Raw genomic sequence first — 14,797 nt, forward strand, 5'->3', positions numbered from 1 at the left:
AACTTTAGAGGCCGAAATAATTTCCGAAGATATGGAAGAGGAGGAAATCAGCGATGGAGGAACAGATATGAACAGAACTAAAGAGAATACCGAGAAAGTGTGCCCAATGAAGAAATGGAAAGACGAAATGCACCATTGGAAGAAGAAAGAAACACAGCAATAGAGATGACGAGGAATTACTTTAACGATGAGAGAAGGTTTCCGGAAAGATTGCAGGAAGATCATCACCGAAACCCACAAGATATAATGGCAAACAGATGAAAATATAGTAATATCGTTAAACTGTAAATAGAAGTAATTTATATGTAAATATTTGTAAATATAAGAAATTATAATTGATCAAAGAATCTATATAGATAAAACAGAAATTTTGTTCGAAGAGGAAAGTATATGTTGAGAAGTTAAATAGAGGTAAAGTGCTCCCCTGTGCATAGCACCATGCCATGAAGGCGTATAGGGGGTGTGGGGATAACGCATAACACTTTCTTGATCCGGTCGTGAGTGGGGGTGATGTGATCAGCATCACGCCCCTGACCACCTTTACCCCGCAGGGTTTCCCCCAGGAACCCATGTTATTCGACGCTGGGTGGACTACGGGGCCGCTTCCTTCATAAGAAAAGTTCACGGATTTGAACCGGCTGGGGATCGAACCCGGGAACTTTAGCATGGTAGTCAGACGCATTACCGACTGAGCCACCGCGGCCACATAAGTTAAATAGAGGGCAAAAGATTATTTAGATAAGAGACTCACAAGGTCATTTGAAGACATCGGACAAGGATAAGAATAAGATTAGTTATCGCAGTAGAAAAGGGAATGTAAAATCATAGGAACTGTTGATGGGAATATGAATCTCGAAGGAAAAAGTTTCACGAACAACTCAACCTTACCAAAAAGCTGGATGTGTAATGCCAAAGGTGGAAGAACGTGTTGAGAGAAGTAGGCTGGACATGATATACGTTAATGAAAGAAAGGCAAGAAGACAATTAATGAATAGGCTACGTGTTCTTATGAAAAATAACTTGTGAAGAGGAAAAATGGAAATTTGCATTAAAAAAGAGAATCTTGTGTATAAGACGAAGAATAACATACGAGTTATAGAAATGAATAGTGAAAATGAAAGATAATTATAATGCATATGTCGATGATACATGAGAAAGATGATGCACGCCAGAATGTCCCGAAAGTAGAGACAGTAGAAGCGAAAAATGTGCTATTTGAAACTTAGTAATTCATTTATGAAGAGCCTAGACCATCCTTAATATATGTTTGTCATGTACAGAAAAAGACTGATATTTGCCGACAAGAAAAGAGTTCAGTGTTACAGAAACTATAGAGAAATAGAGCATCTTAGGAGAGACAGCAAAAGAAAGCAAAGAAATAGAAGCCAAATGAAGATGATGCGAATGCTAAATATAATTTGTAAAAAGGAGAGCTGTGTATACATGGAGAGTTTTGTGAATCCAATGTAAAGATTGACGAAGATCGAAGAATAGATGAAGGAAAGAAGATACTTAGGAAGAAGAAAAAATTTTCTACCTTCATATTATTACGATGAAAAATTTTTATGGCCAACTGGGGGAATATTGTGTTATGTACCCAATAGGACCAAGTAATGTAAATAGTTTGCCAAAGAGGAATAGAGATGGCAGCACCAGGTGTGCAAGATTAAGAATTAGCATAATATGTGAAAAACTTTTTAAATAAGAAAAAGCAAATTGGAAAGATGAAAAACAATAGATAAAGAAGATAAAGAATAAATATAAAAGAAATAAACTAACGTATATACACGATAAATTAAACCAGTAATCATATGTAAATTGATCAGAAAACTAAAGAAGTCAAAGCACTGATACAAGTTTGTGTCTTGGAACAGATATTACATCTGTCTGATTTATCGTACCCATTGCGGAAATTTTGTTTACAACAGTGGCGGCACGTTCCAAACGATGCCCCACAGCACTTTTTGGTTGCGCGTTTCAATCGTAGCACCTACTTGGATGCGTGTGTCAGTCGTTTGCACCAAGTATACACTCTGTTGTACCCGGTTAGTGTTGGCACGTTCCAATCGCAGCCGCAAGGGAGGATATTAGTATTATTCCCAAAGCTTAAAGGAAAAACCTTTAAAAGGATAAAGGAATTCATTAAATCGTCAAAACAAAAATAAATTGAAATCCAGAGGGAAGTTCACAAAGAAGACAAGAAGGAAGTCCAGATCCAGATCTGTCCATTGAGAAGGAAGTCCAGATCTGTCCATTGAGAAGGAAGTCCAGATCTGTCCATTGAGAAGGAAGTCCAGATCTGTCCATTGAGAAGGAAGTCCAGATCTGTCCATTACGAAGGAAGTCCAGATCTGTCCATTACGAAGGAAGTCCAGATCTGTCCATTACGAAGGAAGTCCAGATCTGTCCATTACGAAGGAAGTCCAGATCTGTCCATTACGAAGGAAGTCCAGATCTGTCCATTACGAAGGAAGTCCAGATCTGTCCATTACGAAGGAAGTCCAGATCTGTCCATTACGAATGAAAAAAACAGGAATTTGGCATTGAAAACTGCTTTATTGTTTTTCGAAGTATTCTCCTTTATGGTCAATACACTTTTGCATTCGTTCGAACCATTTGTCAAAACAGTTTTTACAATCTTCTTGAGACACCTCCATAATATGGTTTTTGAACGCATCAACGGCATCTTCCGCTGACGAAAATCGTTGTCCACGCAATTTATTCTTGACATTCGGGAACAAGAAGAAGTCATTGGGTGCCAAATCAGGACTGTACGGCGGATGACCCATCAATTCGATTTTTTGACTGTTCATAAAGTCTGTTGTTAGACGAGATGTGTGACAGCTGGCATTGTCTTGATGAAGAATGATCCGACGGCGTTTGTTTGTTTTCCGTATTTGACCGAAGACCTCTGGCAAACAAATTGTTGTGTACCATTCAGAGTTGACCGTTCTACGTTCCTCTACAGGCACAGTTGCCACATGACCAGTTTTCCCGAAAAAACAGGCGACCATTTGTTTCGATGTGCTGCGAGCGCGAACAACTTTTGTTGGATTGGGTTCATCTTGAAACACCCATACAGTCGACTGCTGTTTACGTTCCGGCTCATATGCATATATCCATGATTCGTCACCTGTTACAATCTTATATACGTCTTTTGAAGCACCACGATTGTATTTATTGAGCATTTGTTTGCACCAATTGACGCGAGCGTCTTTTTGAGTTTTTGTCAAATTGTGTGGGATCCAACGAGAACATACCTTTCTCACAGCTAAATGATCATGTAATATTTTATATATGCTTGTGGAACTAATGCCTATGGTTGCCTCAATCTCACAGTATGTCACATGACGATCTTGCAGTATTAGGTTTTGCACAGGATCAATGTTTTCTTGAACAACAACTGATTTTGGACGACCTTCGCGAATCTCGTCTGTGAGCGAATGGCGGCCACGATTAAATTCGTTATACCAGCGTTTCACAGTGGCAAAGGATGAGGCTTCATCGCCAAATGTGGAAGTAAGTTGATGGATGCACTCGTCTTGATAATCCACGTCGAAAATCGTAAAAAATCATCGCACGAAAATGTTCACGAGTTAATTCCATTTTATTGTTGTCGCGCAATCTCCAAGGCAACATAAACAACACAAATGAAGCTATTGACAAAACATTTGAAGTACGTTATGGTCAATAATGCCAGACGATTCCGTGCAAACGTCAAATCGCGCCTAACAATCAGTGTTGCCAAGGCTCAAAATATAAATAGTGACCCTCCTATGAAGAAAGTCCAGATCCAGATCTGTCCATTACAAAGGAAGTCCAGATCCAGATCTGTCCATTACGAAGGAAGTCCAGATCCAGATCTGTCCATTACGAAGGAAGTCCAGATCCAGATCTGTCCATTACGAAGGAAGTCCAGATCCAGATCTGTCCATTACGAAGGAAGTCCAGATCCAGATCTGTCCATTACGAAGGAAGTCCAGATCCAGACAGTCCATTACGAAGGAAGTCCAGATCCAGATCTGTCCATTACAAAGGAAGTCCAGATAGAAGAATATTCAAATAGAGAAAAGAAATAATAAAAGCATATTGAGATGAAAATTGACTGTAAACTAGTAAATATTCTTACTCCATGTATCCTGTGTTTAAATAATATATTCGTTTAAACGTCTCCATTGGAAGGCATCCTGTCTGGTTTCGTTGTCTACAAAGAACCCTACCCTGTAGAGAAGCTAGCTGAGGTTTAAGATTAAGATTTATGCTCCTTGCACCAAATGGAGGTAGCATTCTACATCTTATTATTCATAAATACAGGATCACATTTACTACAAGAATGAATATAATTTCTCACAAATGTATCAGAGAGCAGCCATAGTTACAAAACTTGCAAAATTCATTCAACATTCAGAACTTTTAATAAACAGATCATAATCCCAAAGCCAAGAAAACTTACAGTGTAAGAGATGTTGAACTCCATGATTTTTCACCAAGATGAAAGTCTAGTCAGCCTTCAAGACCATGTTAGACCAGAGGAATCCTAAAATATGAATGAGAACTTCCCAGGAAGACCTTCAATCAGTGCTATCAAGGATCAGTGCTTCATTACTGACAATGTTAAATTATGATTAGCAGAAACCCATATAAATTCCTACTTTATATGACTTTCTTGTCTATTAATCATCACTAGGGGCAGATTTGTATGCACTAAAGAAGGCCAAAATATGCACTAAAAATTTCAAAACAACCTATTAAAGGTTCTGTACAACTTACATGCAAAGTAAATATATCAGTAACTCACTGAACACAATTATAGAAATGAAAGTTTGACATATTGTGCTATTTAGGATCACAAGAAAAATACTAATTTACAAATGTTTTTAGTTTCATGTAACAAAATTATTATATTACATGCATTCCTTTGTGTGGAGCCTCGCTCTAAAACCTGCAATCTTGCAATTATAATAATATACGTATCTAGATGGAAACACTATGCTCTTTTCGTTGCATTAATCAGTATCTTATTCTTTTGCATTATCATTCCAATATACTAGACGTTATTTATATATTTTTTCAAATAGCAGACTCTTGCAATTGTCAGAAAATACGTCTTTGTATTTTGAAAATGTTCTTTCCATTTCACAGTGTTTGTTCGTTTCATATCCTGTGTTGATATCCTGATTTAAAATAGATTTTTCTGTATTCAGGATATTCAAAATAAATATCTAAATAAATTTCAGTTGTGGAATACCCAGGGAAATCCTGGACAGGTTCCCAATGCAACACCGAATTCACCTGTCGCAGAAACTGCAAACCTGGGTTTCTGGAAGCCATTGCTAACTGCTTCTCCAATTCAGCTTTCTCAACTTCTCCTGGTACTATTTTCTTTTGAGAAATATCGAAGAGATATTGGATGGACAAAGGAAAAAAAATTTAATCTTTTTCCGTTCAAAACTATCAACGAAATTTTACCATATTTTTAATACTTTAAGATTCAGATCACAATGGCAAGTACGGGGATTCAACCTGCAAACACACTGAATGTGAATCCATCAGCTTAACAGTCAGTTCAAAGGAAGCAATGCTAACGTGTGGTTCTGGTGGCGATACAGTTCGCACAGATAAATGTATTATAGGCGGATATTGAACTCAGGCAGCAAATTGTCTGCGCTATGAAAGTGTGGTTCACAACTACCGTAACATGGGAGTCAAAGAAATGCTAATTGTCGCTTGAGATTTAATGGAAAATAATGCACAACGATATTTCTTCTAATGGTTTAGACCAAAAAATAAGAAAAGCATAATTTTTAACACATATTGTGCTGCAGGTTATATACAAGATATAACTGTGACAATTTTCCTTATCAACACCAGGGACACGGACGCTATCTCAGTTTCTATGGGACTGCAATCTTTATCCTCCCAATTATTTTAATAGTAAAATAAGCACTTCAAATCACTACTAATTTCGTGAAAAAATCATCCAAAAATCATGTTTCATCCTCAGCAGCATGTTGTTTGAATATTTAGCTGCAATCCATCCACAGACAATCACAATTAGACATAATAAAAATACAATAACATGCTCATATTGCATATGTTCATCATCTGACCATCATTCTCTTAGTTCCTACTTTCTTTTTATTTTGTACTCAAATAACATAATGATATCCTTCACTAGGTTATACAGCAGCATTGTCTGCAAAAATTAACATAATTTTGTAAAAATCACTTTCCAGGCCTACGCACGCAAGATATGTATCCTGTTGCCAAAAACGGGCAAATTTAAAATTCGGAAATTTCCATTTAAGCTGTCAAACTACTCTAAATACCTGAAATGTATTACATGTTTAGAGCATACTTGAAAATAAATAACTCCACTCAGTGGTAAATGCATCGTTACCTTCTACCCAATCTTGGAGCAATGCTGTTACTTCTTATCTCCTGCAGACACACACACATACTCACAGATTTATCAAGATGTCACATTAAAAGATAATCCTCAAATAAAGCGACCCCAGTGTTGTCGCTGGAATTTGGAAATGTGACTCCCATCTCTGAAAGATCGTTGGTATGGAGAGATTGCTACAAGAAAGGGTCACCAAAGGACAAGTCTCAAAAAAACACTTTGTACCATATGGACAGATTGGTAGAAGAACGGGTCGCCAAAGGACAAGTCTCAGAAAGACTGTCTAGAATATGCAAAGGCCACAAATAGACCAGGTAGCATAAGGACAGTTGCTAAATCAACGGGTCACCAAAGGACAAGTCTCAAAAACACTGTACGTTATGGACAGATCGATAAAAGAACAGGTGGCCAAAGTACAAGTATTAAAAACACCTTGTACCATATGGACAGGTCAAGATGTCACATTAAAAGATAAACCTCAAATAACGTGACCCCAGTGTTGTAACTTGAATTTGGAAATGTAACTCACATCTCTGAAAGGTCGTTGGTTGGCGAAAGGGTGGGTTCTCTCTATCTTAGCAAACAGAAAACCTGCAACGATATGAGATGAGTTTTGGAATGTCCTTGATCCAACTAGTGCCCATGACCAGACGAAGTAGGCTATTTTTAATGTTGACACAAAGAATGGGGAAAATGAAGCATACAACTTGCGACTAACAATTACATGAAAATTGTTCCCAAATTGCCAATATATGCAAATTATATGCACGTTAAGCAATAATATGCCCTAACATCCCAAATATACATTTATATCCACTATAAAACTTTACCAGAGGAACCAACATCAAGCAAAATGGATAAATCCGTTGAGAGCATATGAATTCTCCTTAAGGAAAAAACATGCAAATATGCAAAAATCCACCCCCTAATCATCACAATATGTGTAAATGAGAATTAGGCCACATTTCATCTGTTAAGTGATCAGGAACTGAACCTCAACCTTTCAACTAACTTTAATCTCTTCCAGCATCCTAAATGATCAAGCAAGCAACCTTACTGAAAACATACACAGGGTGGCTACAAACAAGCAGAAATGAAATTCCCTGACTTTTCCAGGTTTTCCAGGACAAAATTTACATTTTTCCCTGACAATTACAACCTAAACTAAATCTATGTTTTTGCAAATGGAAATAATAAACTCATACAGATCCAAGTATGGTTTTGTTAAGTACCAATATTATCTTCTATGAAATTGACTTAATTTCTCTATTCTCTATGATTTGAACTCAAACTGCAAAATAGTGAATTTGTAAAATTATTACAATTCACAAGCTAGGGAAGGATTACGGAATTTTGTCATACGCAGTAAGTTTAAAATAAAATACTTGATTATTTTTAAAGTTACGACTAAATGAGATAAGAGTGAAGAGTGATTGATTAACAAATACAATTTGTAATTTATCAATCTCCTTATACATTCTCGGTATTATATGTTGATATTTCCACTGAGGTTTGGAACCCTCTGCTTACAAGAACCATGAGTGCAGACTCATTTTTCAATGCATAAAGCTACTTCTCTCTTCTCTGTAAAGCAAACAACTTAACTCTTGATATAAGTAAAACAATTGAATCAAACAAAATAAAGTGTCATATTTCCTTACATTATCAATGGGATTTCTGCTTCAGTGCAGTATATCCAAATGAAGTACTGTGAAACTGACAACATGCAGTTATACCATTAATGCTGACAAAAATGGTATGTAAATATTAGAAATTTAACACAAGGAATTTATAGAATTGCATTGTATAGGTACCTGATTTAGCTAACCACACATTAAAAAAGGAACACTCTAATAATAAAAGCTTCTGAAAGTTCATATACGAGGGGCATCCTGAAAAAAGCTCCAATGGTACGCAGCACTAGTGGTCGGAGAGTGACACACACACATGCAGGCAGGAAGAAGTGGCATGTAGCTGTAATCTGGTACAGCTGCAATGCAGCCATTTTAGGACAGTTCTAGTTTAAAGATTGCAGCTCTCATACAGTCTCCCACCGACTGCCATGTAGCCTACATTGCACGCTCAGAATTTGGCACAGAGCCACCAGCAATCGTGTGAGGTGTGCAGACCGGATGTCGTGAGTGATAGTATGGTCAGACGATGGTGAAGAAAATTCACGGAAGGCCAATCGAATGTGCACAACCCCATACAGCTGAGTACACACGGGCCCTTTGCATCACTTCAGGTGAGAGATCTTGGACTACTCCCTGTACAGCCCTGGCCTTGAATGTACCGACTTTCATATCTTTGTTTAACTGAAGAGGTTACTGGCAGGGCAAGGATTTGACAGCTACACTGCGGTAGAGATAGTTCCAGTCTTTGCTGTCAGACACATATACCATGGGCATACAAAATTTAGTACCATGCTATGACAAATGCCAGAATAACGGTGGTGATTATGCCGAACATTAGGTTAGGACTCACTATTACTAATGCAACAAATTACAACTGATATTCTTGTTTTATTTATGCCTAATCAGTAGGGACCTCGATATTTTGTTATTTTTTTTTCAAATTGGTGTATTTTCTTATTTTTTTATTTTTTACTATACGGTGTCATTTTTCCCAAAATTCACAATTTCATTTTAGCGCATTTTCTGGCAAATATCTAAAATTATACCTTCATGGTGTTTTTAAACTACTGTTTCAAATTGTAAGTCACATGGCTTACGCCTTTTCGTGAGAGTTTGGTATCTTGAAAGTTATTTTGGAAAAGTTATTTTCCATAACCCTTTTTTAATTTTAAGGTAAAGATTTTAGATAATGGAATTTTCCTCGTATATACTGAAGGGTGCATAATGACCATAACTGGTGACGCACCCAAAAAATTTAAATCAATCAATCTCATGTGACAGATACCGATATATTATGGCACGAAAAATTGGCATTATCTTTTACTTTTTTATCCTTACTCAGTGAGAGATTAATGACCATCTCTCACGAGTTTAAACAGACAGGACAGAGAGTGGCGGTAATTTCATTGCAATACTAGTGTTGCAGTAAATTTGAGGTTGGGAGCATGCCTTGCCAATTTTTATAACGTTCACCAATGCAGATTTATGTTTCACTTTTTCGTGATAGTATTCAATATATATCCTGTTTGGTTGGATTCTTCTTGATATCTAAGAATAGTGCAATGTCATTGTAAACGTATGTTAACTTGTGCGAAACAAGTAATACGTCAGGATGATGAAAGAAAACCTTTGTAAGCACTGCACATTAAATAAGGTGAAGTGAGCCAGAAGAGTAATAAAATACCAGCAGCATATTTGCAGTCTAAAGCTCTTCTTGTTTATGCATGAGATTTTTGTTGGATGTTGCAGTCCATGCAATTTCTGTCGCATGTTGTAGTGAGATACTTTGTCGGGTGGCGATATTCGACAAAAATCGTATGTATCAATGGAACCTATTTGTTTCCATGTTCCTTCAGTTTGTCCAACAAAATGCCTTACTACAACGTCTGACAACTCTCTACGGCCCCACCTGCTCTTATCCCATCCATCTGTTGACAAGTCCCCTTACTACTCCCATACGGACAAGAAAAAATGATAATTCAATGCATTTTGCACAATATTTAGAGGCTTAACCTTTACTCCTCCCTGATGATACCATATGGTATCATCAGAGTACGGTCATACTGGCCCGATGATACCATATGGTATCATGGTGCTGATTACGAAATGAATGTGCTTTTCGGACCTTCATACTCTTATGTTTGGGTGGAAACTCTGACACAGATCTGGAGCAAGCCTGGGAAATTCATATTGATGACCAACCTCCCCCCTCTCCGCAATCCATGCCACATTTCCAAACAGAGTTTCACATTTTCGTTCATTCTTCAACTTGTATGGCACCCAGGAACATGAAACATGTTTCAATCTCTTTGGAAACGTCCATTCCTTGAAGAGAATACTAAGGTTTGTGCCTTCTCCCCAAAATAGTGGGAGAAGAGGGGGCAAACTCAAGATTTTTATGTTGTTTTCTTTTCATTGAAATTCGGTGGTTGCACCCCCAACCCCCCCCCCCCCCTTCCTCTGTTTGGCATTCTGAATTGTACACGGTTGCATGCTCTGATGTTTTAGCTGCAAAACAAAACTTATCCAAAGTAGATTGCTCCCATAGTGCCAGAGTTATAACAATTTACCTCCAAAAATGCAAATCACAGATTTTTCGTAAAAAAATCACATTTTGGCTTATTATTCAACTTGTATGGCACACAAGAACATGAAACATGTTTCATTCTCTTTTGAAATGTCCATTCTTTGAAAAGAATACTAAAGTTCGGGCCTTCTCCCAAAATAGTGGCAGAAGAGGGGACAAACTCCAGATTTTTATGTTTCTTTTCATTGAAATTCGGGGGTCGTGCCCCCAAAAACCCGCTTCCTCGGTTCGGCATTCTGAATTGTACACGTTGCATGCCCTGATGTTTTAGCTGCAAAACAAAACTTATCCAAAGTAGATTGCTCCCATAGTGCCAGAGTTATAACAATTTTCCTCCAAAAATGCAAATTAACTATTTTTCGTTAAAATAAAATCACATTTTGGCTTATTATTCAACTTGTATGGCATCCAAAAACGTGAAACAAGTTTCATTCTCTTGAGAGATGTGCATTCTTTGAAAGAATACTAAAGTTCGCACCTTCTTCCCAAATAGCGGGAGAAGAGGGGGCAAACTCCAGATTTTTGTTTTTTCATTGAAATTCGGAGGTCACCCCCCCCCAAAACCCCCTTCCTCGGTTCGGCGTTCTGAATTGTACACGGTTGCATGCTCTGATGTTTTAGCTGCAAAACAAAACTTATCCGAAGTAGATTGCTCCAATAGTGCGAGAGTTATAACAATTTTCCTCCAAAAATGCAAATTAACTATTTTTCGTTAAAAAAAATTACATTTTGGCTTATTATTAAACTTGTATGGCACCCAAAAACGTGAAACATGTTTCGTTCTCTTTGGAAACGTCCATTCTTTGAAGGAAATACTAAGGTTTGCGCCTTCTCCCCAAAGTAGCAGGAGAAGAGGGGGCAAACTCTAGATTTTTGTTTTCTCTTTCATTGAAATTCGGGGGTCACGCCCCCAAGCCTCTCTTCCTCGCTCCAGTGTTCTGAACTGTACACGGTTGTATGCTCTGATGTTCTAGCTGCAAAACAAAACTTATCCGAAGAAGATTGCTTCCATAGTGTCAGAGTTATAACAATTTACCTCCAAAAATGCAAATCACAGATTTTTCGTAAAAAAAATCACATTTTGGCTTATTATTCAACTTGTATGGCACACAAGTACATGAAACATGTTTCATTCTCTTGGGAAATGTCCATTCTTTGAAAAGAATACTAAAGTTCGGGCCTTCTCCCAAAATAGTGGCAGAAGAGGGGGCAAACTCCAGATTTTTGTTTCTTTCCATTGAAATTCGGGGGTCGCGCCCCCAAAAACCCCCTTCCTCGGTTCGGCGTTCTGAATTGTACACGGTTGCATGCTCTGATGTTTTAGCTGCAAAACAAAACTTATCCGAAGTAGATTACTCCCATAGTGCCAGAGCTATAACAATTTTCTGAGCAATATGCAAATTACCTATTTTTTGTAAAAAACAGGACAGAGTTTCACATTTTGGCTTATTATTCAACTTGTATGGCACACAAGAACATGAAACATGTTTCATTCTCTTGAGAAATGTCCATTCTTTGAAAAGAATACAAAAGTTCACGCATTCTCCCCAACATAGTGGGAGAAGAGGGGGCAAAGTCCAGAGTTTTATGTTTTTTCCATTGAAATTTGGGGGACTTGACCCCCAATCCCCCTTCCTCTGTCAAGTGTTCAGAATTGTACACGGTTGCATGCGCTGATGTTTTAGCTGCAAAACAAAAGTTTTCCGAAGTAGATTGCTCCCATAGTGCCTGAGTTATAACAATATTCCTCCCAAGAGTGTTGGAATTTAAAATTCCCGCCGAGAAGCCCGGGCGAGAGAAAATTCTCTCCCTCTCTCCTCCTCCTGCCATACTGGTTTCTGGTGGCATGGTTGTGTTGCGCATAAAAGGGGCCTAAAAGTTGAATCCGAAACTTACGAACGAGATTTCCTGTTCCCGTGCAGAGTTCCATAAAGATATCTTTAAATAAATAAATAATTTTAAAAAAAAAGTCAATGAAGACGAAATTCCCTGACATTTCCCTGCCTTTTTTTTTGACACCTCAAATTCCCTGACTTTTCCCGGTTTTCCAGGTCTGTCGCCACACTGATACAACTATAACACATTATACTCTAATCAATAAATGCCGTGACCACCATACCTAAAATTTGGCATTTCTAGTCCCAAGCCACCAAAAGCCTTCCTCGAAACTCCTGAAAAGGTGTAGATGTCATCTGAAACTTCCATCCACTGAGGACATCTGCACATGGTTACCAACATCTTTGAATGGAATAGAAAGTTCACAATTTCACCTGAACTGAAAATAAGAATTGCTTAATATTCTTACAATAATGTGCATTTATCTTTGAAAATATATATAAATAATATCCAGTCAAATTCCATTTCTCGAAAAGTAAAATTGCAGCATAGTTATTTCTATTAATTTTACGTAGCTTCTGTAGCTGCTGTCTTGATCACAATAATGACGAAATGGATGATGGATTAAACACTGAATAGATTTCAAACTTACCACTCTACCACGGACATCAGCAGTTAATATTTTATACTGTATAAGCTGAGAAATATAATAATAATAATAAAAATGTTATCATTGTATAAAACTAAGAGAAAAAGGTCCGATACTAAAGCTCTACTAAAGATGCAGCAATTAAAATGTAACAGTAGGTTTACATATTCCATCATGTACTAATTTCTGACATACAAACTGCTGTAGCCTTAACTGCAATTAAAACAGAAGCTCTGAACATAAAGCATTTCAAAATTTTATCAAAATTAATGTCACAAACCCTGTCAGATTATCCTATTTGGTAGGCAATACCTTGCCATAACACCGTGCTGTTCCATCTTCGCAACACCCAAGGAGCTAGTGTGAAGAATTCTTCGCATCGTCATTGATCATACGTATGTCCTAGAAAAATAATTGCACTTGTTGACAAGATTCAGAATAAACAATTTAATGTGTACATAATCAAGTTTTGTAAAAAACTGAAGTTGGATATAAAATTCCATAACCTAACATTCTGAAATTATGAATTCTTTAAAATACAAAGGTAGACAGCATATAAATAAGAATTTATTTGGAAACTATTACAATAAATACATAATCAACAAGATCAAAACAAATGAAGGTAATTAGAGGCAGAACCTAAATTAAGTTTGATAAAATGGTTAACCAATGTATATAAGCAAGACTAAATTCAAAACGGGAATTGAATACCTAAAAATTACACAACAGTGTAACTACTTAGAAAATAACTCTTACATCTTCCTTTCAGCAAACAAAAATATTATTTAGAATAAAAATATACGAAAAAAAACGTTAAGTTCACGAAAGAAACACATTGTCACAAAACTCTCAAAAATTACGACACACCCTCCAATACAGACAATTGTCCGACTGTTAAGTACCTTGTCTCAGGAAGTTAGGTAGTGAGGTGGGGGAAGTGTGAGCTAGCACAGTTCACTCTGGACAACTATATCATCTATGTTGTTTCGTAAAATTTACGAAGGTTTTGTGTTCTAGGAATAAAATAAAATAAATTTACCAGATTCCAGTATCTAAGATTGAGAAACACTGCACCTGGTGGCCAAAATGCTTCATGACTTGCTCTGTGGTCAGGTTTAGTAAACTGTGTGTAACGGTTCACATTGTTTTATGATTTTCCCAAATTCTCCTTGCTGAAAGACTACCATAGAATTTTGGCAATTATTGTCTCACAAAATTTGAACCTTCCTTAAACTAATGAGCACTATTTGGATTCCAAAAAAGTTATTTATGTTGGGAAGAAAGCATCACGTTGTCCATGGACAAAGCATCCTCCATTTATAGAAGCAACTAGTAGACTAGTGGGAATGAATTTAGAACCTTTTTTTAATAAAGCATGTAGGGATACATTTTAATGCTAAGGTAGGGTTCCCAGCTAATTCAGGGGAAAAAAAACTTCCTTTTTAAAGGCTATGATGCACAACATGTCCTTCTAAAGGAACATGTTATACCTTGTTTTAAAGCTTGATTATATCTTCTATGAAAAAATTAAGGTAAGGAAGGAAACTTATATTATGGAGCTTTTCACACTAAATAATGTTAATTTTCAATATTTTAATGCAATTTTCTAGTATTATCAGCCACGAGTTCATTTATAATAATAATAAATTCTTTATTTCCGTAGACCCATATCCAAGGGTGTGGAA

General features: G+C 37.0%; 1 long non-coding RNA gene across 1 annotated transcript in view; it reads right to left on the reverse strand.

Annotated features, from left to right (window-relative positions):
• Positions 1-12,861, reverse strand: part of LOC145982947 (uncharacterized) — a 98,265-nt gene extending 85,404 nt beyond the window's left edge. The window contains exon 1 of the long non-coding RNA XR_014441211.1: positions 12,747-12,861. This is a non-coding gene — a long non-coding RNA (uncharacterized LOC145982947). The remainder of the gene's footprint in view (positions 1-12,746) is intronic.
• Positions 12,862-14,797: the final 1,936 nt, after the last annotated feature.

The sequence above is a fragment of the Lepisma saccharinum genome, unplaced genomic scaffold (assembly GCF_977018435.1).
Source record: "Lepisma saccharinum unplaced genomic scaffold, izLepSacc3.1 HAP1_SCAFFOLD_479, whole genome shotgun sequence".
Taxonomy (NCBI): Eukaryota; Metazoa; Arthropoda; class Insecta; order Zygentoma; family Lepismatidae; genus Lepisma; species Lepisma saccharinum.